At 45.7% G+C, this 21,056-nt stretch overlaps 1 long non-coding RNA gene across 3 annotated transcripts; it reads left to right on the top strand.

Moving 5' to 3' along the window:
* Nucleotides 1–204: 204 nt before the first annotated feature.
* On the top strand, nt 205–19,601 carry LOC133723385 (uncharacterized). Of its 3 annotated transcripts, none has more exons than XR_009852968.1 (5): nt 205–320; nt 2,275–2,373; nt 2,456–2,504; nt 2,604–2,741; nt 19,420–19,601. It is a non-coding gene; the product is annotated as an uncharacterized LOC133723385 (long non-coding RNA). The 3 variants fall into 3 exon arrangements; XR_009852966.1 differs by lacking the exon at nt 205–320 and adding an exon at nt 1,993–2,183; XR_009852967.1 differs by lacking the exons at nt 205–320; nt 19,420–19,601 and adding exons at nt 1,993–2,183; nt 3,885–4,199.
* Nucleotides 19,602–21,056: the final 1,455 nt, after the last annotated feature.

The following is a 21,056-nucleotide window of genomic DNA, read 5'->3' as shown; positions in this document are numbered from 1 at the left end:
AGTTTTTGTCAAGAAACAAAGAAAAGAAAAAAAAAAAAAAAAAAAAGGGAGGAAAGATTTTTTGTGTCGGGCCTGTAAAGAATTAAATAAATAATCCGGAAGCCCACCATTAACCTTAAACCCGAAATCTCAGCCTTAATCAAGAACAACGGCAAAAGATAGCTTTTTCTCGACCGTTGACAACAAAAGAAGGAGGGGCTGAGGAATTCCTTTCCTCTGAAAGTTTTTCAATTCAAAACCTGATTGTTCCTTGCTTGATTAATAAATGCGATGTCGAATTTTGTCTGCCATAACCTTGATTACAGGTTGCTGTGCTTAAGGTACGCAAACTAAACTCTAGATTTTAATTTGATAATTTCTGTAAATTTATGGGATTGTGTTTCTGTTGTTGGTTATAATGATACGTTGTTGTGATTGGATTGATGGGCTGTTTCTTAATTGCTGCTTTAAATATAATCACGGATAGAAGCTTAGGATTGCAGGAACCTTAGAATCCTATGAAAACTTATTTTTTCCAACAACTGAAGTTCTTATCCCTTAAAGGATTCGTGCAGATACATATGTTTTTATTCATATGAGCCAAAATTTTTGTCAAAACATCTTTCTAAAATCAAGTTTTCCGCTGCAATACAGTTTTTCAAAATCAATTTTATACTTGTATGAACAAAACAGTGAAACATTCTTGATCCAATTGAGAAGTTTTGATAAAATTTTCAGCCAAAGCAGTTAGTTTTGTTAAGATTTCTCAAAAACTACAGATATAAGGATCAAGGTTGCAGGGATGTACAAAGCTATTAGATGTTCTTCCAAAGAAGGTTCTAAAATTCTTAATAGATGTTGTACATAACTGGCACATTGTAGAAACTTTAAAGCACATAAGGAAAGAATAATTTCTTTAGGCCAAAGCTAGGAAGTTATTCATGAAATTGGTGTTTTAAGACCTCTGGTGGTGTGGTAAAGAACATAAGGGTTAGTTGTGCTTCTTGCTCAAATGTGTTGTGCAGCTAACAAAATTTACAGAATGGGGTTGCTATAAAGATTGATTGCTTGTATGATTGTTTTCCATGCTTCTATGTTAGACATATGTATGTAAAATCTAAAGAAACATTCATAATTATTAGGCTAAAATAGCTACTTATGTTAGTTTATTTATTTTTCAGCCATCAACCCTACTACCATGAATCTCACCATTGAGACCTTGACTGGAAATAATTTTAAGAAGTGGAAGAATGACCTAGAAATTTATCTTGGTGTGTGGGATTTAGACTTAGCTCTCAGAGAACCCAGACCAGTTATTGTGACCACCAGTACTAGAGCTGAAAAAGACAAAGCAGAAAAATGGGACAGAGATAATAGATTGAGCTTAAAAATTATGCAGAAAGCTATGACAGAAACAACAAGGGGAGGGATTCCAGTGTGTAATACAGCTACAGAGTATCTTGAGGCTATAGAGGAGAAATATAAAGAGAGTGATAAAGCCAAAATAGCAAACCATTTGAATTCTCTAATGACCTTGAAATTTGATGGAGTTAGTAGTGTTAGGGAGCACTGCTTGAAGATGATAGATGTAGCCAACAAACTGAAAGCATTAGAGTCCCCTATAGCTGATCCTATGCACTACAAGAAATGTGGGCTAATACAACGAAGTGATCTGCAAGGACTTGAAAATTCGTTGCATTTGGTTAGGTTATACAAAGAATAGTACAAGTCTTTGCTTTTCGTTGGAAGGATATGCAAGGAATAGATAAAGTTTTTGCATTTGAGTAACCAAAATAAGAAAAAGTGTAAATTCGTTGTATAAACTTTTCATTTCCTTGCATTAATCGGGCGGGATCTTTGGCGCTCAGACTATTTGCTCTTTTCTTTTCTTTTGTTTTCCCTTTTCTTTCTTTCTCTATCTTTTACTTCCTCATCTCTCCTCCAAGTCACACTCACTCTCAGAAACCAGATCGAAAAACACACCAAACACCAACAACCAAATCTGAATCGGACCCTCACATCCTGCTTCATTTCCTTTGAAATCCAATCTAGGCCCAAAATCCGTAATACCCAAATCAAAAGCCCTAACACCTCAGCCCCAGTTACCTCCTCCAATCTCACATGCTCTCTCGACTTCTTGCTTAGCAATCAGTTTCTTGTCGCCCTCGATTTCTGCTTAGCAATCGATTCTTGTCGCTCGTTTGGTATTTTTTTGCATTTTGGTTTACGTTTGCAGTCTATTTTCGGTAAATTGGAGTTAATTTTGGTTAATACTTTGGTTGTGATTCTGTCAAGAAATTGAATGGGTAGCAGGCTCAGATCAAATTTGTAGGTTGCAGAGGTCTTCGCCATTGAAGCTCCCTCTCCTCCATCTCTATCACCTTCCCATTTCAGGTTTCATTCATCTCATGCTTCTATTTCTCGAATCTTTTCTTTTTTTAATTGGTAAACAAAAAAAAAACTGTTCTGGTTGCAGTCAACAGCGCCACTTCTATCTCGCCGTCGACAGACTCCAGTTCAAGATGGTATCTTTATCTCTCTTCGATCTCCTTTATTATATATATACTTTTCAGTCGGAGACGTTGACATTATGGTTAACTGAATCTGTGAATTGAATTGAGCAGGAGACATTTATGGACCTGTTGGGCGTGGCGGGAAGGCGTCCTTGTCTTCCAATGGTGGTCTGCTACAGCTCACGTGACGAGCTCGACGCCGTTAGCTCCACCGTCGCAACCGTCCCCTATATCTCTTTAGCCCCTCTGGTAATTTGACACTAGAATGCCCGTTATAACATATTTACATATCTATTTCAATGTGTATATATGATAAGTTCACTAAGTTGTGAAGCTTTGTTGCTTGATTGTTTTTGGAGTGGATAGGTTGTCTCTAACTTGTTTATTTTGATTGTTTTCTCAAAACCAAAAACCCTAAAATCATTTTCTTGTTTATTTCTTTAGTTTCTGTTTTCGCAGGTTTCTGTCCTCTGTTTTCTTTTAATTAATTAGCATAGCAAATGATCTCCAAAATCCCTAAAAATTTACCAGTATCCAGTTTAGTGTGTTCGCTTTGTGTCTATCAAATTTCATTGAAACCGGAGTAGTTTAGGTTAGGTTTTTATTTTCGTTTTGGTTTATGGTCAGAGTCATAGTTAATCTGCTTTGTGTTTATTAGTTTAGTTGTTATTCCATCTTCTGTGGATAATGACCCCTGCTTCCCTATCTACAAGCAACTTATTAATTGTTTGCAAGGTAAAGTTTGTGTGAGCTTTAAGTTTCACAAAAGAATGTACCTAATAGTTTGAAACCTCATATAAAAAAATTTATATAGTGTTTCTGAGATGTTACTTGTCCTTGATGTTTATCTTGAATTCAAATAAGCTTCAGGTCGTTTCTGTTTTGAGTATGAATTTGTAAGCATGTGTATGTTCCTGTTGTTGGATATACATGTTGTCTGCATTTATATGTTTGGCTTATAGGAGGCTATAGGGAATAGTTCCCCTCCGTTCAAACATATTGTGTTTCTTTTATATGTTATTTTTCAGTTTTTCTTTTTGGAAGCATGTGAGTATGCTAAACATGCTTGAATTGTCTGTACCATTTGGAGATGCGTGCTGGTAATATTTGATGATTGTGTTAAGTTTCAACCCAGGGTCAAAATTAGCAACAATTATTGGCTTAAATGTTCTGTAGATACATCATTTCGGTGTTTAGGTAAGCATTTTCTGGGGTGTAAATCTGCTTCTCAGCTGCATTTTTACTAATCAAGCATATAATTTGAGTGTTGGTCTTGCCTAGCATTATATTCTATTTGGTTTCTCTTTTTTTTTTTTTTTTCTGGATTCTTCTATTTTGAATGCGTTGTTGGTGAGTTGTGCTTCGAATTTGAAATTCTATGTGATTGATCAGGGTGCACCACTTTGCATTTAGGGCTAAATACTGGTTACTACCATGTGGTTTAGGTCCAAAATCAATTCAGTCCCTGGACTTCTAATTTTATCAAAAACACCCCTGCAGTTTCAATTTTGATCTAATAGGTCCAATTTGTTAGTCTTCCGATAATTGAGTCATTTAACTTGTTGACATGGCTCATATATGGCCTATGTTTTATGATGTGGTGTTGAGGTGGCATGCATAGTCAATTTAGGAGTGGGTCTCACTATTAAAAATCTATCAAATAAAAAGTTTTTCATCAAATAATCCAACTATAAGTTGAACCCATAGCAGAATATTAACGAATTGGACCTATTAAATCAAAATTGAAAGTACAGGGGTGTTTTTGATGAAATTAGAAGTCCAGGGACTGAATTGATTTTGGACCTAAACCACAGGGTAGTAACCAGTATTTAGCCCTTGCATTTACTATGCACAACGTGAGGCATGCAAATTCGGAGCATGCAACTACCAGTGACAACAGTACAGAGTCTCGTAGTTCAAGTTAAGCAAGGTCAAGGGTCTTTCCATTGTTCTTTTTTGATCAACTTTCTCCAACCAAAATATCGTTTTTCTTTTTGCAAGTCCTCCAACAGAGGCTTCATATCTCACTGGCTTAGCATACTCAGTTACATTCATCTCTGTGTTATATCATCTTTATATTGTCTTGTCCTGCGCCCATATTTCTTGCTCAGCAAAGAAACTGCTTATTCCAGCCTAAACTTAGTTGATCGACTTCTGTTCTGAAGTCTAATTGTTAAACTTGGAATGTGAAACATGTGCTTTTGTAATTCTCAATGAGGCTATGTGTTGGATGCCTATGTGTTGCATAATGTGAGAAAAATTGTGTGCAGTGAGCATGTGTTTTGTACTGCCAGCATCTCATTGTACATGGTAAAATGTGTAATACATAAATCATGACTAATGTAATGCATATAACAACTTCAGTCCTAAGACTCTAGAAGTTAATTATAGAGTATAAACGTCTGTTAATGTTTAAAGTTCAGCAGTAGCTAAATCTTTTATAACGCTGGTCCGGTGGGCGGACCGATGCTTGTGGTGTTCTCAAAGCTTCCGCTACCTGTCAAGTAAAATACAGAGGACGTCAGAGGGAGACCGCGTTGGGCGGTCTTCTCTTCTCCGATGCCTAAGTTAGTCAATGTATTTATGTTGACAAAGTAACAGTAGGTGAGTATTGAATGCGTGATTAATGAGGAGAGAAGAGAGAACCTTTTATAGGTGAAGAAGGAGCTGATCTTCTTCATGTTTTCGATGTGGGACTGATATGCTTCAGTCCCTAGCTTCTGGAGCTTTTGATGCTGTCTTGCCGCGGCGCGTGGCGGTGATCTGGGGGTACGCCGGGGCTCAGGCGGTAGCCTGCTTGGCTGTGTACCCGTAGGTCACTCCTTTGGCGGGAGTTGGTACCGCTGGCGGTAGCATGAGCGTGGCTCATTATAGCTAATTATGCTTGCAAATGCCTATGTAAGTACAAGTCCCCAGTCAAGGAGGGCAATCTTGGTTGGGGAGTTGCCTAGCGGTTCGAAGCGTTTCTTCCGCCAGTCTTGGCAAAGCATAATTAGCGTCAGTGCGTTGTCAACCATGGACTTACTGAACGAACGCTTTGTACCCTTTTGGGTGGGCCCCTGCTAGGCCCCACAGGGAGTCCCCCACTCCCCGGCTAAGATAGGCCTCCGTTTGGCCGGTGTATTGTTTGTTGCAGGGAGCTGCGCTGAGCAGAGGGTGTTGGGTAGCGAACCCAATCTTTGATACCCAAGTGGCGGGGGTCAACATGCCTGATCAGGGCCGTCGAAGACTGTGTTGATGCGTCCCCCTACCTGTCCCGGAGGACCATGTTTTGACTGCAACACCGCGTTGCGGTCGTTGTCAAAGTGAGGCGTTGCCTCGGGAATCGCCGTTGGCGGAAGTCCCTCCGCTGATGATAAGTGACCTACAATGTTGCGAGGACCCGCCGTTGGCGGTAGCCTGTTGGATGGCGTTACGGTTAGCGGTGCTGGCCTTAACTGCGAGGTATAGGGACAATTTCCGCCAGCGGAGTTTCGCTTAGCGGAGACTATCTCGCTTGCAAGATGGAAAGGGAGAAGTTCTGCTAGCGGAGTTTCGCTTAGCGGAGACTATCTCGCTTGCAAGATGGAAAGGGAGAAGTTCTGCTAGCGGAGTTGCGCTTAGCGGATACTATCTCGCTTGCAAGATGGAAAGGGAGAAGTTCCGTTAGCGGAGACTATCTCGCTTGCAAGATGGAAAGGGAGAAGTTCTGCTAGCGGAGTTGCGCTTAGCGGATACTATCTCGCTTGCAAGATGGAAAGGGAGAAGTTCCGTTAGCGGAGACTATCTCGCTTGCAAGATGGAAAGGGAGAAGTTCCACTAGCGGAGTTGCGCTTCGCGGAGACTACCTCGCTTGCAAGATGGAAAGGGAGAAGTTCCACTAGCTGAGTTGCGCTTAGCGGAGACTATCTCGCTTGCAAGATGGAAAAGGAGAAGTTCCACTAGCAGCGTTGCGCTTAGCGGAGACTCCGTCGATTGGTAGTCTTCCTCTTCATTGGTTACTTCGGGTAGACGCCTCTTGTGACTGCCCGACACGTGGTCGTCACCGATTGGGTTAGCGTGTGTGATAACGTCTCTTCAGCACGCCCGTCGCCTCCCTATTAATGCGAGTAATTATTGATTTTGTAACCGAGGCGACGCCTCGGTTAATCCGGAGAGTAAGTGCGTTTGTGGGACATGTGTACGGTTGTGGTGCGATGTCGTTTTTTAGCGGACGGCGTAGATTAGTTTGATGTTGACATAAAAGAGAGGGAAATCTGGAGGGTTTGACACTTTGTACTTTTTACCTAGTATCGTCGTCTTCAAGCTTCTCGTGTTCAGAGAAGAAGATTGCTGCGATTCCGTGAAGTTTATTGGTCTTTGAAGCACGAAGATCTCCTGCCGTGAAGATAAGCGCCCTCGATCGTATCAAGGCTTCCATCTTTGAGGTTGGTATTCTGAATCTCATCCCTGTTTTATTGGACTTCTGCGTGTTTGCTTCTGTCAGTTTCTGGGTTTTTGATTTGGGGTGCTCTGTCATTCTCCGGCGTGTTCTGAGGGTGTAAATCGAGTTTTGGGGGTGGGTTTTGGTGTTTGATAGTGAGTTGGGGTTTAGGGATTTGCTAGATGGTCGAATCTGGGTTGAGTGTATGGGTGCGTTTTGTTCTTGTTTTGGCATTTTCTGGGCAATTGTTCTTGATGTTCTTGGATGCAACTGGCATAGGGATTAGCTTAGATCCTGTGTGAACTGACTGGTTTGGGTTTTAGGGTTTGGGATGGCTAGCGTCGTAGAGATCTCGAGCAGTGAGGATTCCGGGTCTGACGTGTCGCTCAACGTGGCGGATAGGGTGTTTATTGACTCCTTGCGTGCGTCTGCCCCTGCAGGAACCTCACTGTCCGAACCGCTAGACATCGTGCCGCTACAGACCATACCTTGGGAAGTTGCCATGGGTCGTGCTAGTCGTCCTGAGAGTTCTAGGGCAAGAGAGGATGCCATCGCTCGCAAAAAGCGGGAGGAGAGGCTGGCGAGCAATAGCGCCACTAGCGGCTCCGCTGATGGGGTGAGAGAGGCTGGCGGGGAAGAGGTTGAGTCAGCGTGGGTTCTTAGCGACGGCACAGCGGTTGACGAGGCGGGAGGGCCGATGCCAGTGTCTGCCGTCAACCGTGTGAAGCGGGTGTTCCGTCTACCAGGTGTAGTGAAATTGCGACAACCGCTGAAGGATGAGAAGGCGTCGTTTCTGCCAGCGGGGCATGCCGCCGTGCACGAGGCGATCTTCCGGCAGGGAGTGACATTCCCGCTGCTGCCAAACCTCCAGATCTTGGTTTGTGAGTTTGGCCTCGCCGTTGGGCAAATTTGCCCTAACATGTGGCGGTTGCTAATGGCGCTCAACTCGCTATGGCGCCTGTCTGGCTGCGAGGGTCCAACTGTGGCGGAGGTGGTGCACTTCTACGAGTTGGTGTACGTGAAGCGCCAAGGATGCAGCGGACAAGTGAATCTGAGTCGCTGCCAGGGGGCACCCAAGCTAATCGAGAACTTGAAGGACTCCATGTCACCCTGGCGGGGCACCTTCTGTGTTGCCACCGCCGGATGGGAGTATCAAGCGGGGTTGAATGAGGGGGAGCTGACATTTAGGATTAAGTCGGAATTCCTTCCGTTGTAATGACTTTCGTTTTTTTTTTTTTTGTAGCGGGTCTGCGCTATAACCTGACGGGTGAAGAAGAGTGCCGCGTGGCAGAACCGCAACTTGTTGGATCTTCACCTACTGACCGGGTGGGAGCTGTTGGTCGATCAACAGTTGACACGAGCGCTCGGTAAGTACCTCCGCTGATGTGTGTTTTTAGTTCGTTGTTTTGTCGGGCTAACTCTTTTTTTTTTTGTATAGATTCTCCGTCGGGTTTCACGAAATGTTCCTGGCGGCGTCGAAACAGCCCCGGGTGGAGCGGCAGCTCAGGGAGGAGATCAAGGGTCTCCAGAGGGAGGTGGGGGAAGCCAAGGATAGGTTGGCGGATGTGGAGCGGCACCTGACCAAGGCAGACTGTGATGCTGCGGATGCCCGCGGCAAGCTGGCCGTTGCCGTTGAGCGGGACCTAGAGCAGAATGATCGCGTCTCCAAATTAGAGCAAGATATAGCCCTGTTGCAGGATCGGGTGGCGGCCAAGGACAAAAAGGTTGAGATCCTCCAGCGGGAATCTGCCGCTTGATCCACTGAGGTGAAGAGGCTGCTCGTCTGGGAGCTGAGGGAGATCGTGCGGCGGCCGCCGCAGTGGAGGCTTTCAAGCAGTCGGCGGAGTATAAGAAAGCGCTGACAGAGGCAGCGAAGGCCGGTGCCGTCGCCAACGTGGAATTGCTGAATAAAAAGGGCGCCATCGACTGGGTGAAGGCGTCCCAGCCCGTTGGGCCATCAGGTCAGAACGCACCGCCCACGAAGGGTGCCTGCTCAGGTAGCAGAGAGAGTGGTGTGCGTCCGGCTGATGACTCTCAGCGGACCCCACCTCCTACTCAGTCCGAGACCTCTCGTGCTGACTTCCTTGCCGCCCACACTCGAGCGGATGGCACAATTATAACGCCAAGCCCTACTGCTCGTGGGTCCGATCAGACGAGCCGCTTGGCCGAGCAACAGCCACCGAAGGGCGAGGATGTCGCCGCTGCTCAGAATCCCTGAAGATCTTCGTGGCCCTATGTAGTGCTGCTGAGGCCATTATTTTTTTTGTTAGTGCCGCTAGGGCTTTTTGTACTATGACGGTCCTTGGGCGGGGATTCCCGACCCCCAATATAATATAATTGGTATTTTGTTTGTGAAATTTTTCCAAGTGTGGATGCGTTTGCCAATTGCATTGTTTGAATACTTATGAACCGCTAGAGTTTTGACTGCTTTTTTGTGACTCAATGAAACATTAAAGGGATTAAAATTGTTCCAAGTGCACGATGTAGCGGACGTAGTCCGCCGAATATTATTGGCGTTGCCAGTTGATTCTTGTGCTTGGACTTGGCGACAATGGTTTGAATAATTCCTCGTTTCATTGATAGCTGATATGTCAGCGTTTACAAAAAGCGGGGTTGTACCCGTTAGGTAGCTTCCCTTAGCTAAATATTGAGTCAAAAATTTAGCTAAGCCAAGATGCTCTAGGGTAGCGGTATGGCTATTTGTAATAATACCGAAGGTGCTCGGTATTCCAAGGGTGGGTCGTTGTGACGTCATCCTTGTCCATTAGGTAGAAGGTGCCGCGGCTAACGACTTCCACAATTTTGTATGGACCTTCCCAAGTTGGGCGGAGTGTCGTTGGCAGTGGAATGACTTCCTTCATTACCCAGTCCCCCAGTTGGAGGTTCCGGGTCTTGACCCTAGCGTTGTAGAAACGTGATACCCGTTGCTTGTTTTGCAAATTGCGCACATGGGCCTTGTGTCGTTTCTCCTCTAAGAGGTCCCTGTCGAGGTTGATGCCCTCGCCGTTGGTGTCAGGGCAGTAGCCTTCGACCCTAGCGGTAGGTTGAGTTACCTCAATAAGTAGGACGACTTCAGTTCCGAACATCATGCAAAATGGTGTTTCACCAGTTGCGGAAGTTGGGGTAGTCCTGATGGCCCATAGGACTTCCGGCAGCTTCTCCGCCCATAAACCCTTGGCGTCGTCGAGCTTCTTTTTTAGCAGCTTCTTGATTATTTTGTTTGCTGCTTCGACTTGGCCGTTGGTTTGGGGGTGAGCGACAGATGCAAAACTCATCTTGGTGCCCAGGTTAGCGGTGAAAGATATGAGTTCCTTGTTGTTGATCTGTGTGCCGTTGTCCGTGATGATTGTGTGGGGAACACCATAGCGGCAATAAATGTTCTTCCATAGGAAGTGAGTTACCTTGGCGGTAGTTATTGCCGTCAGTGGCTCCGCCTCTATCCATTTGCTGTTGTAGTCGATGGCAACAATGATGTACTTGAATTGGCCTTTGGCGGTTTGGAATTTTCCCATCAGGTCCAGGCCCCAAGTTGAGTGAATCCATGGACCAATGATGATCGATAGTGGTTCCGCCGGAACGTGAGGGAGATCAGCATATTGTTGACATTTGTGGCAAGATCTGGATACCCTCCTGGCATCGTCGCCGAGCGTAGGCTAAAAGTAGCCTTGCCGCATTGTGCGATTGGCCACGGATCTGGCGCCCGAGTGGTTTCCACATTCCCCGCCGTGTATCATTGCCAGCACGACTTTTCCCTCCTCTGGGGTTAGACACCGAAGGTTGGGGTGGGTGAACCCCGGGCGGTAAAGCTTGTCATTCTGGATGTTGTAGCGGGTTGCTCTCCGCTTGAGCTGTCGCGCTTCGACTTTGTCCTCTGGCAGTGTCCCATTGCGCTTATATTCGATGATTTCGTCCTTCCTACTAGGGTTGACCTCAATGTTGAAGATCTCTGCTAGGGTTTTTGTGATGCTTGGCTTGTCAAGACACTCCACCCTTGTGTCCGCTGGACTTTGGTGTGGCTGGGCGGTTGCTAGCCGTGCCAGTGAATCAGCCTTGGCGTTCTTTTTCCTGGGGATCTGAGTGATGGTGTGAAACTTGAATTTTTTGAGGAGCGTCTTGACGTACCCCAAGTATGCCGCCAACTGCTGGTCCTTGGCCTGGAAACTGTCATTGACCTGGTTAACGACAAGCTGGGAGTCGCTGAATATGTTGACACTGTCGGCTCTTGAGTCGATGGCGAGGAGTAAGCCGGCAATGAGCGCTTCATACTCCGCCATATTGTTTGAGGCTTTGAAATTGAACCTTAACGCGTATTCCACGTTCAGTCCCCCTGGCCCTGTCAAGATGACTCCGGCGCCGCTAGCCTTGACACAAGCGGAGCCGTCCACGTGTAGGTTCCAGTCCGATTGCTGGGGGGCTGGTTCTTTAGCAGTTATCATTTCTGTGCTGGGCTCTACCCCTATGTTGGGTTCAAACTGACGCTCGGTGAGCTCAGCAATGAAGTCCGCCACCGCCTCGCCTTTCATGGCGGTTCTTGGTTTGTAGTCGATGTCGAACTCGCTGAGCTCGATGGCCCACCTGCTGAGGCGCCCAGAGTGCTCAGGGTTCTGCATTACCTGCCTCAGCGGTTGGTTTGTTAAGACATGAATTGTGTGGGCCGGAAAGTACTGGCGGAGGCGTCTAGCGGCGACGATGAGTGCGAGAGTGAGCTGCTCCAGGGGGGGATATCTTGTTTCAGCCCCGTTCATGCCTCTGCCGGCGTAGAATACGGGGAGCTCATCCTGTCCGTCTCGTCGGACAATGGCGCAGCTCACCGCTGACTCTGATACCGCTAGGTAAATGTATAACGTCTCCCCCTGTACAGGAATGGAGAGGAGTGGGACTGCTGCCAAGTACCCTTTCAGGCTCTGGAACGCCGCCTCACAGTCTGGGTTCCAGTCTATGACCTTCTTGTGGGTTGTCTTCAGGACTTTGAAAAATGGGAGGCATCTGTCAGTGAGTCTGGAGATAAACCTAGAAAGGGTGGTTAGTTTGCCCAGGAGGCTCTGAACGTGCTTCTTCCACTCTGGGGCCTTCATGTTGAGGATGGCCTGTACCTTGTTAGGGTTGGCCTCTATGCCCCGTTCACTGACTATGTAACCTAGAAATTTGCTGGCGATGATGCCAAAGAAGCACTTTTCTGGGTTGAGGCGCATACCGTAAGCCAGGAGAATGGTGAATATGATTATGAGGTTCGCCACGTGTCCACTGGCCTTTATGCTTTTTACTAACATATCGTCCACGTAGACCTCGATGATTTTGCCCAGATGTTCAGCGAACATAGCATTCATCAGCCGCTGGTAAGTTGCACCGGCGTTCTTCAAACCGAAAGGCATGACATTGTAGCAGTATAGGCCCTTGTCGGTGGTGAAGGAGGTGCACTCCTTGTCACGCCCCTGATTTTTAACACAATTTAAAATTGATATATAACCCTATAATTTTACATGCGTGAACATTCAGCCATCAATACCAAATATCTGGAAAACTTTTTCCCTTTAGAAAATATACATGTTGATGCCCTGAATCCACTATGTCAATATTGACCCGCCCACAAAGTCATATATTACATAAGTTTACGAAGTAAATTGTCAACAACAAGATAAAACGTAAAAGCTCCTCAGAGTTTACTACAAAGCGGAAGTCATAACAATGGCAAAGCCAATCAAATTTGCTTCCTACCAGTTCTGCTTCCAACAAGATATCTCAGCTTCAACCACGATTTCCCTGACCTGCAAGATTAACCCCTACACCGTTTGAATAGTGCACCGGGTTGTCACACAACAAACCCGGTAAGCTTTTGCAAGCCCGTATGAGTAACTCAAAACAACTCACACCAAATCATGGGATAAAAGCCCGCACAACTCACTCCAAACACGAGGAAACATTTCGACTCGAGAGTAAGGAAAACATACCATGCTTCCCAAAACAATACTCTTTTCCAAAAGGGAAATCACAAAAGTCACACCGTGACAAAATCATATAAATCGTTAACCTAACAATTCAAATATGATTAACAAGTCCTCCCAGGACATTTAAAAGAAAGAATCTCCGAAACTCTCTTTTAAAAACACGTACTCATGAGCATCAGATAGCTCCCCGCTACCCCCCATGATGTACCAACAACAAATCAGTCTAACCTAGACACACAACACATCAACACAGATTCACCACGAAGCCACTAATACATGAATATATATATATATATATATATATATATATATCCCATAATATATATGTACACACATAATCATTCACTCAGAAATGCCACCAATACATGAATACATATGTATATATATATATATATCCCATAATATATATATGTACACATATAATCATTCACTCAGAAATGTCACTAATACCATCTATAGTCACAGTTAATCCCATAACTCCAAGACAATATGGTAACTAGGCTCATAACACAGATAAATCATTGGTCACCATCTGCAACCTATCACCGTCGGTGACTCTTGGTTTTCATACCCCGTCTGGTCTTAGAACCAACCGTTGGTCACCATCTGCGACCCATGCTTTTCAGACCCCATCTGGTCTCAAATCAACGTTAAGTAAGTCACACCTGACCTAAAAACGTTACGACCATCTAGTTCGGCTTTCCCCATCCCTGCTCACCATCTGTGACCCTTGGTACAAGGACCAATACATTTAAAATGAGTCACGTTTGACTCAAAAATGTAACATCAAGTTCAATACTTTTCAAACAATAGAAAACATCTTTTTCTACAATATTGTTTCAATGAAAAGTCGCATTCAACAATAATATGAACACCATCATGCATATTATTCATCACACATCATCCACAAGAATATATATATTTCACGTAAATATATATATACGTAGTCATTCGCTCAAGAATGCCTACTAATACCAACTATAGTTGACTGTTAAATAATTAACGCCAAAACAATAATGGTAATTCCGTTCATAATGAACATTGTGAGATTACTCACCTCGAAACTCCCGCTGCGTCTTCAATACTGAACAAGGCAGCCACACCACAAAACAACCGTCCAAGGATACCTCGTCAAGCACCTAATCACATACGGTTTCAACTTAGCAACAATCCACAAACGATTTAAGTCCGAAACCCCTGTTTTGAACTAAAATCCCTAAAGTGACGCTAATCGAGGCGAAACCACATCCGAGACCACCCAATGTCTCCGGAATACTTCTACGATCGATATGCCAAAACCACAAGTCGATCGGAAGCTCGAATCCTCACGGATTGAAACATCGAACGGTCCGAAACCGTAAAAATCACAACATGCTCATACGATCTCCAAAAATTACAAACAATATATCGAAATGCTCGTATCGACGAGTAGATCGAACTCAGGAACAGAAACTATCCCTGAGGTGGCCGGAAACCGCCGGAAAACACCGCCGCCAAACCAAACTCGGAATTTGACAAAACTTCCAACACCAAAGTTCTTCATCTCAACCCCATTTTCAACTTTCATAACTACAACAAAGTCCAATTATAAACCAATCGATCGAATTTTACCTTATAACAAACCAAACCGATTGAAACCCTAGAATTTCAAAGCTTCGATTCGTCCTTCACAAGTGAAATCGTCCCAAGCCGCTTTGGGAGAAGCATCAACGTCCTATGGGCTTCAAAAGCCCTCAAGAATCACCGGCAAAGGTGGCCGGAATCGGAAGTTCACACCTGGGTCCGACGCAGCTCCGCCGCCAAACTTCTCGGCCTTGCACCGCCCTCCACAGCTCGTTTCATGCTCCAATTCTTCCACAGACCTCAAGAGAGGATTGAGGCGAAGAGAACCCACTTTGAATCGCGTCCTATGGTGGCCGGAGGAGGGAGAACGAAGCCGGCGAAGTGGAGAGGAGAAACCGGGATCGGGGGAGAAGAGGAAAGCTCGGGTTTCCATTTTGGGAAATCTGGGCTTTTCTGTAATTTTCCCAAAAATTAGTCCTTTTATACAAAAATGGAAAGTTTTTCCGAAGCCCATAACTTCTTCATACGAACTCCGATTCTCGCGTTCCGCATGTCCACGAACTCGTATCGACGCGCTCTACAATTTTCGTGAAGGAAGTTTTCGGAAAATCCCAACGAATAAAAAGTCAACCCTTGCGCCCCCCCCTAAATGACGCTTCCTGAATAATTATTCGCCCGAAACACTTCCGCTCCATCCACGAACCACGAAACCGTCCGATACCCACAATTTAAATTCCAGAAAATAAATACGAGTTTCCGGGGCATCACACTCCTGGTCACCAGGGTGCATCTTGATTTGATTGTAGCCGGAAAAGGCGTCCATCATGCTGAGTAGCTCGTGCCCGGCAGTTGCATCGACCAGTTGGTCTATGCGGGGTAGCGGGAAGCTGTCCTTGGGGCATGCCTTGTTGAGGCCCTTGAAGTCGACACACATTCGTCACTTTCCGCTGGGTTTCTTGACCATGACCAAGTTGGAAATCCACTGAGGGTAATTGACCTGGCGGATGAATCCAATGCTCTGGAGCTTGGTCACCTCTTCCCCTATTGCACGATATCTCTCCTCGTCAAAGGCCCTCCGTCGCTGCTTGACAGGGTAGGCGGATGGTTTGATACTTAACTTGTGTGTGATGATCTCAGGGGAGATGCCTGGCATGTCAGCGTAGGACCATGCAAAGACTGCGGCGTTATCTCGTAGAAATTGGGTGAGTTCAGCCGCTACCTCAGGGTCTAGCTGAGCGCCGATGCGGACTGTCCGCTCAGGGTGTTCGCTGGAGATACTGATGACCCTTAAGGATGTTTCTGGGTTGACAGGCTCTTTTTTGACATATTTCTTCTCGTCATCCCTGGGGTCCTCAAAGATATTTGGTGGCGGTGCATGGTTTCCCACTGCTAGGATTTCATGGCGGCGCGCTGATCGTGCCACAGTTGTGGAGTAGCATTCTCGTGCCAGTTGCTGACTTCCCCTCACACAGCCTGTCCCGTTGGGAGTAGGGAACTTCATGAGGAGCATGTATCCGGCGATGATGCACTTGAGCTTGTTAAGTGCCGGTCGACCAATGATGGCATTATATGAACTGAAGCAGTCCACGATGATGAACTCTGGCTGGTGCCGATAACTAGTCGCATGTAATCATAACCCAATGGCTGTGTGACGTCACCGGAGAAGCTAAGCAATGGCTCATGATCTTGTAGTAGTTTTCTGTTCCGCTGAAGTTTGTCGTAGCAACCGTTGAAGATGACATTTACGGCGGGCTCGCTGTCGACAAGGATCCTTCCCACTGACCATTTATCGAGTATGGCGTCGATCAAGAATGGATCGTCGTGGGGCAGATGTACTCCGCTCTCCTCCTCCTCTGAGAAGGTGATGGGCTCCCAACCAGATTTTGGGAGTTTAGCGGATCTCTCATAGCGGATATTGCACACCTCCTTGGGGTGGTTAGCACGTGCGTAGCGCTTTATGGCCCTGTGAGACATGCTGGTGATTGGAGCACCACCGTCGATGGTGTTGATGCGGCCCATGGGCTCAATGTTGGCGATCACGGGTGGTGGTTGGGGCACCTTGAATTGCTCCATCTCGATACAAGGTCTTAATGGCTGTTTTGAAGGCGTTGCAGTTATTGGTATTGTGCCCGCTGTCTTCGTGGTATTTGCACCACTTGCCGGTGTTTCTGGGTTTTCCCGTCCTTGGGTATTTTCTTGGGGGTGGTAGCGGGATCTGGTCCTTGCACTGGTCGTATATTTCCTCGTATGAGGCCGTGAGGACTGTAAATACGGCGTACCGCTGAGAGGACTCCGTCTGCTTATTACGGTTGTCTCCGTGAGATGAGTGGTTGCCCTTACTGTAATGTTGGTCCTTTTGTCGCTTGCTCTGGTAGTTGCCTTGTTGCCACTCTCTCTTCTTATCAGTTGGGGGAGCAGCAGAGGTTTTGCTAGCGGTTGCCTGATGGCTGGCGGAGGGTTGGGTGGACTTTACAGGTGTTGGTGGTGGTGGGGGGGTTTCTCCATATGTGATGAATTCTGCTTGTGCATGGATGACAGCCTCGCTCATGACGTGGTCGTAAGCGGCATTTGGGTGGTTGTAATTGAGGTGATAGAGAAATGGCCCCTTGAGGAGTCCTTGCTTGAAAGCTGCCAGCGCCATTGTCTTATCAAGATCGCGGCACTAGGATGTTGCTGCTCGCCACATGGTAACAAATGCCTTCAATGTTTCCTCCTCTCCCTGCTTGAGGCTGAACAGCTGAGTTGTACTGTGGTGTCCGGCGGCCAATAGTATGAACCGAGAGAGGAAAGCATTTGATAGGGCATGGAATGAGTCAATGGATCCCGGCGGGCACTCAAAAAACCAACGCATCTCCTCACTATCCAGCGTTTCGCTAAATAAGTGGCAGAGGGTGGCGTCATCGAATCCCTTGTTATTGGTGACTTTCTTGAAGGTGTCCATATGGACAAAGGGGTCTGTCTTGCCACTGTAATGTGACATCTTTAGTGTCTTTGCGTGCGCCGGGCGGATGGCATGCAAGATCCTGGCGGTGAATGGTCCTGGCCTGGATGCAAAGAGTGGATTTGGTATTGGCGCTGGGGCGCCTGCCTCCTCCCGGATTAGCCTTTGCTCTAGTTGTTGCATCCGTTCCAATATTAGGGCTGTTGTGTCTCCATCGGGCCCAGCCTGGGTGTTCCGCTGAACCAGCTCTCGCCTCGGGGCAGGTATATTACCCTCGATTCTAGCCCTGAGTGCCGAGTGGTTGGTGTACGGTTCTGACTCCGCCTCCTGCTCCAGCATTAGTCGGGGCGGAGGAGGTGGTCCCATTCCCCGTAGCTCTGGTGGGTTCAGCAGTACCTGCATCTGTATGATTCGTCCGGGCACCAATCCGCCGGTGTTGGGTTGACTTCGTCTAGTGCTCCGCGATTGCTCGCTTTGCGCTGGGTTGGCGTTTGCCTCCAGCGCCTTCTTCAACTCGTCAAATCTTGACATCAGCGTGGCCACCTGCTTTTGGGCCTCGACCTTTTCTCTGCGCTCCTGCTCGCGCTCTCTATTTGCCCTGTGAAGGTCCGCCAGTGCCAGCTCATACATGGCGGCGAGGTCTTGTACCGGTGGGCGGCTGCCGCTCCGTTGAGCCTCCGCTGTAGTTTGGGTTGGCGGGATCTGGGGAGTAACCTGGGGTTCCACGCCGGGGTTGATCGGTGTGCTGAATAGTGCACGGTTAACGTTAACCGCTGGGTTAATTTTATCCGCGGGGTTGGTGGGATGGGGGTTGGCGGACTGATCCGCTTGCTCCTCAGCATTTCCCCCGCTACCGTTAGTCATGGTAGTTGTTGTAGTGGGATGACCTTTTGTTCAAGGATTCCCACAGACGGCGCCAATGTTAATGTTTAAAGTTCAGCGGTAGCTAAACCTTTTATAACGCTAGTCCGGTGGGCAGACCGATGCTTGTGGTGTTCTCAAAGCTTCCGCTACCTGTCAAGTAAAATACAGAGGGCGTCAGAGGGAGACCGCGTTGGGCGGTCTTCTCTTCTCCGATGCCTAAGTTAGTCAATGTATTTATGTTGACAAAGTAACAGTAGGTGAGTATTGAATGCGTGATTAATGAGGAGAGAAGAGAGAACCTTTTATAGGTGAAGAAGGAGCTGATCTTCTTCATGTTTTCAATGTGGGACTGATATGCTTCAGTCCCCAGCTTCTGGAGCTTCTGATGCTATCTTGGCGCGGCGCGTGGCGGCGCGTCGGCGGTGATCTGGGGGTAAACCGGGGCTCAGGCGGTAGCCTGCTTGGCTGTGTACCCGTAGGTCACTCCTTTGGCGGGAGTTGGTACCGCTAGCGGTAGCATGAGCGTGGCTCATTATAGCTAATTTTGCTTGCAAATGCCTATGTAAGTACAACGTCTAAGTCTTTGCTTACTTGGAAAAGGGATATGTAGTTGTTTCAAAGGCACTCTCAAACATGAAAATAATACTTTTGCATTCTTTCATTCTTCTTCTTCTTCTGCTTTTCCTGGCTTATTTGCCTCCAGGGTAGATTCTTTTCCTGACATTATTTCTATCAAAGAATGGGATGACATTTGCTTATATTTTCCACCATATTGTTGGAATGATCTTGGAGTGTAATTATTGAGCTAGCACTTTATTGTGGCATATTCAAAACAAGCTTGCATATCTTTGGTTATTTTTTTGTTTGTTTTGGTACTAATTTAATAATTTGTATCAGTAAAACTTAAATTGTTGGCTGGTTATGTGTTGTATAATGTGAGAAGTACCATAAATTGTTAGTATGTGCATTATACTGCTCGTACCTCATTGTACATGGTATGACGTGTAATGCATAAAACATGACTAATGTAATGCTTAGAATAGCTTCAGTCTTAAGACTGAAGTTATAGGGAATCTGTGATTAGTGCTGATGCCTGTAGAGAACACAAGTGGTCATTCTCTATTGGCAATTGCAGAGAATGGAGTTGGTATTTTATTTCTTCTTTATGGATTGTATTTGTGATTAGTGTTGATAAACTATTGGCATCTGCAGATGGTCACTCATTGCATGGAGACTTCCAGGGCAAACAGACACTGAAATCAAGAATCACTGGGACCTATGTGCATGTGTATCTTGATTTTTTAATCTTGTTATAGATTAGTGTAACCTCAATTTTTGATGTACAAACGAACTAATTGTTTTTAATTCAAGGAAAAAAAGAAAAAAGAGTCTGGAATGACATTTGGGGTATATTTCTATTATTCAGTTTTTTTTTTTATAATTTTAATACTAAAATGCAAGGAATTGTCCTTGTATATTGGTTAACCATAGTTAACCTCAGGTGCTAAATTCCTTGCATTTGAGATTAATAATTCCTTGCATTTGCAAACTCAAATGCAAGGAATTTTCAAGTTGTTGTATTTGCTCTTTTGCAAGGGCCTCTTTGCAAGGAAAATTCTTTGCATTTGGGTTAATGCAACGAATTTCCAGCTTTTTACAAGGAAAAAATTCCTTGCAAAAAGCCTTTTTTCTTGTAGTGATGCTAGTACACATGATCTTGATGTCTCTGCCTCCTCAGTATAGTCAGCTTATCACAACTTACAACACTCAGAGGGAAAAATGGAGTATAAATGAGTTGATTTCGATTTGTGCTCAAGAAGAGAGTAGGATCAAGAAAGAAAAGGGAAAAGGTGTGGCTACTGTAAACCTAGTGAATAAAGAGGAAACCAAAACTGTTCACCGAAAGAAGTCTTCTAATTCATCAAAGAAATTCCATAAAGGCTCTACTCCCGCTGGAGGATCTCACTCACTGAAAGTAAATAAGAATCCAACAGTCTTTAAGTGCTATTTTTGTGACAAAGTGGGGCATCTAAAAAGGAATTGTCACTATGCCAATAAAGCCTTCAGACGAGAGATGAGATCTGTCGTCTGATATGTAAATTATCTGTTGTCTGTCCAGCTGCCGTCTCTTACGGCATCAGACGACAGATATCCTCCCTCGTCTCTTCTCACTCAGACAACAGAAGTTTCGCAAGGCTCTGTCGTCTGAACAACCCAACATTGAAGGATTTCGGACTTTCTGTGGTTATTAATCACATACAGCGACAGATTAATGTTGTTCAAATGAACTACAAACTACAGTTTTAATAAAACTACTGTTGTCTGACATTTAATAAGAACACATTTATATGTAGTCTGAAGTTACCAAAATAAAGGCTTGTTTAACAATATGTTGTCTGAATGCATTTTTAAAGACATTTGACTGTTGTACATACTACCAGATAATTCACTAGGTTTAGCAGTCAACTGGGGCCCGTAGGGAAGACCCATGTACCACACCACAGACCTGGTTCGCATCCCACCTGGATGGTCCGCGTCAGGGACGGCACCCTAGGCACAGAGGGGCCCGGACCTGATCAGTGCAGTCCGTCCAAATATACACCAGAAGGCTGATATTAGCTGCAAAGGAACAATATGCGTCCCACATAGAGGATAGGGGAAACCCCTTTCCCTTGCTCGAGTATTTAAGCATTAGCACAACTACCTTTTACGGGTAATAACTCCTTTATCCACTATTTATTTGATCCACTTATATATTCGCTTCTCACTCAGGCATCGGAGAGGCATAAACCGTCCGGTACGGTTTACCCCTCTAACGCTGTGTTTTCGGTTCAGGATTTAGGAGTTGG

The sequence above is a fragment of the Rosa rugosa genome, chromosome 7, assembly GCF_958449725.1.
Source record: "Rosa rugosa chromosome 7, drRosRugo1.1, whole genome shotgun sequence".
NCBI classification, from domain to species: Eukaryota; Viridiplantae; Streptophyta; class Magnoliopsida; order Rosales; family Rosaceae; genus Rosa; species Rosa rugosa.
Note: the sequence above shows the minus strand (reverse complement) of the source record. Positions and strands in the feature narration are given on the sequence as shown.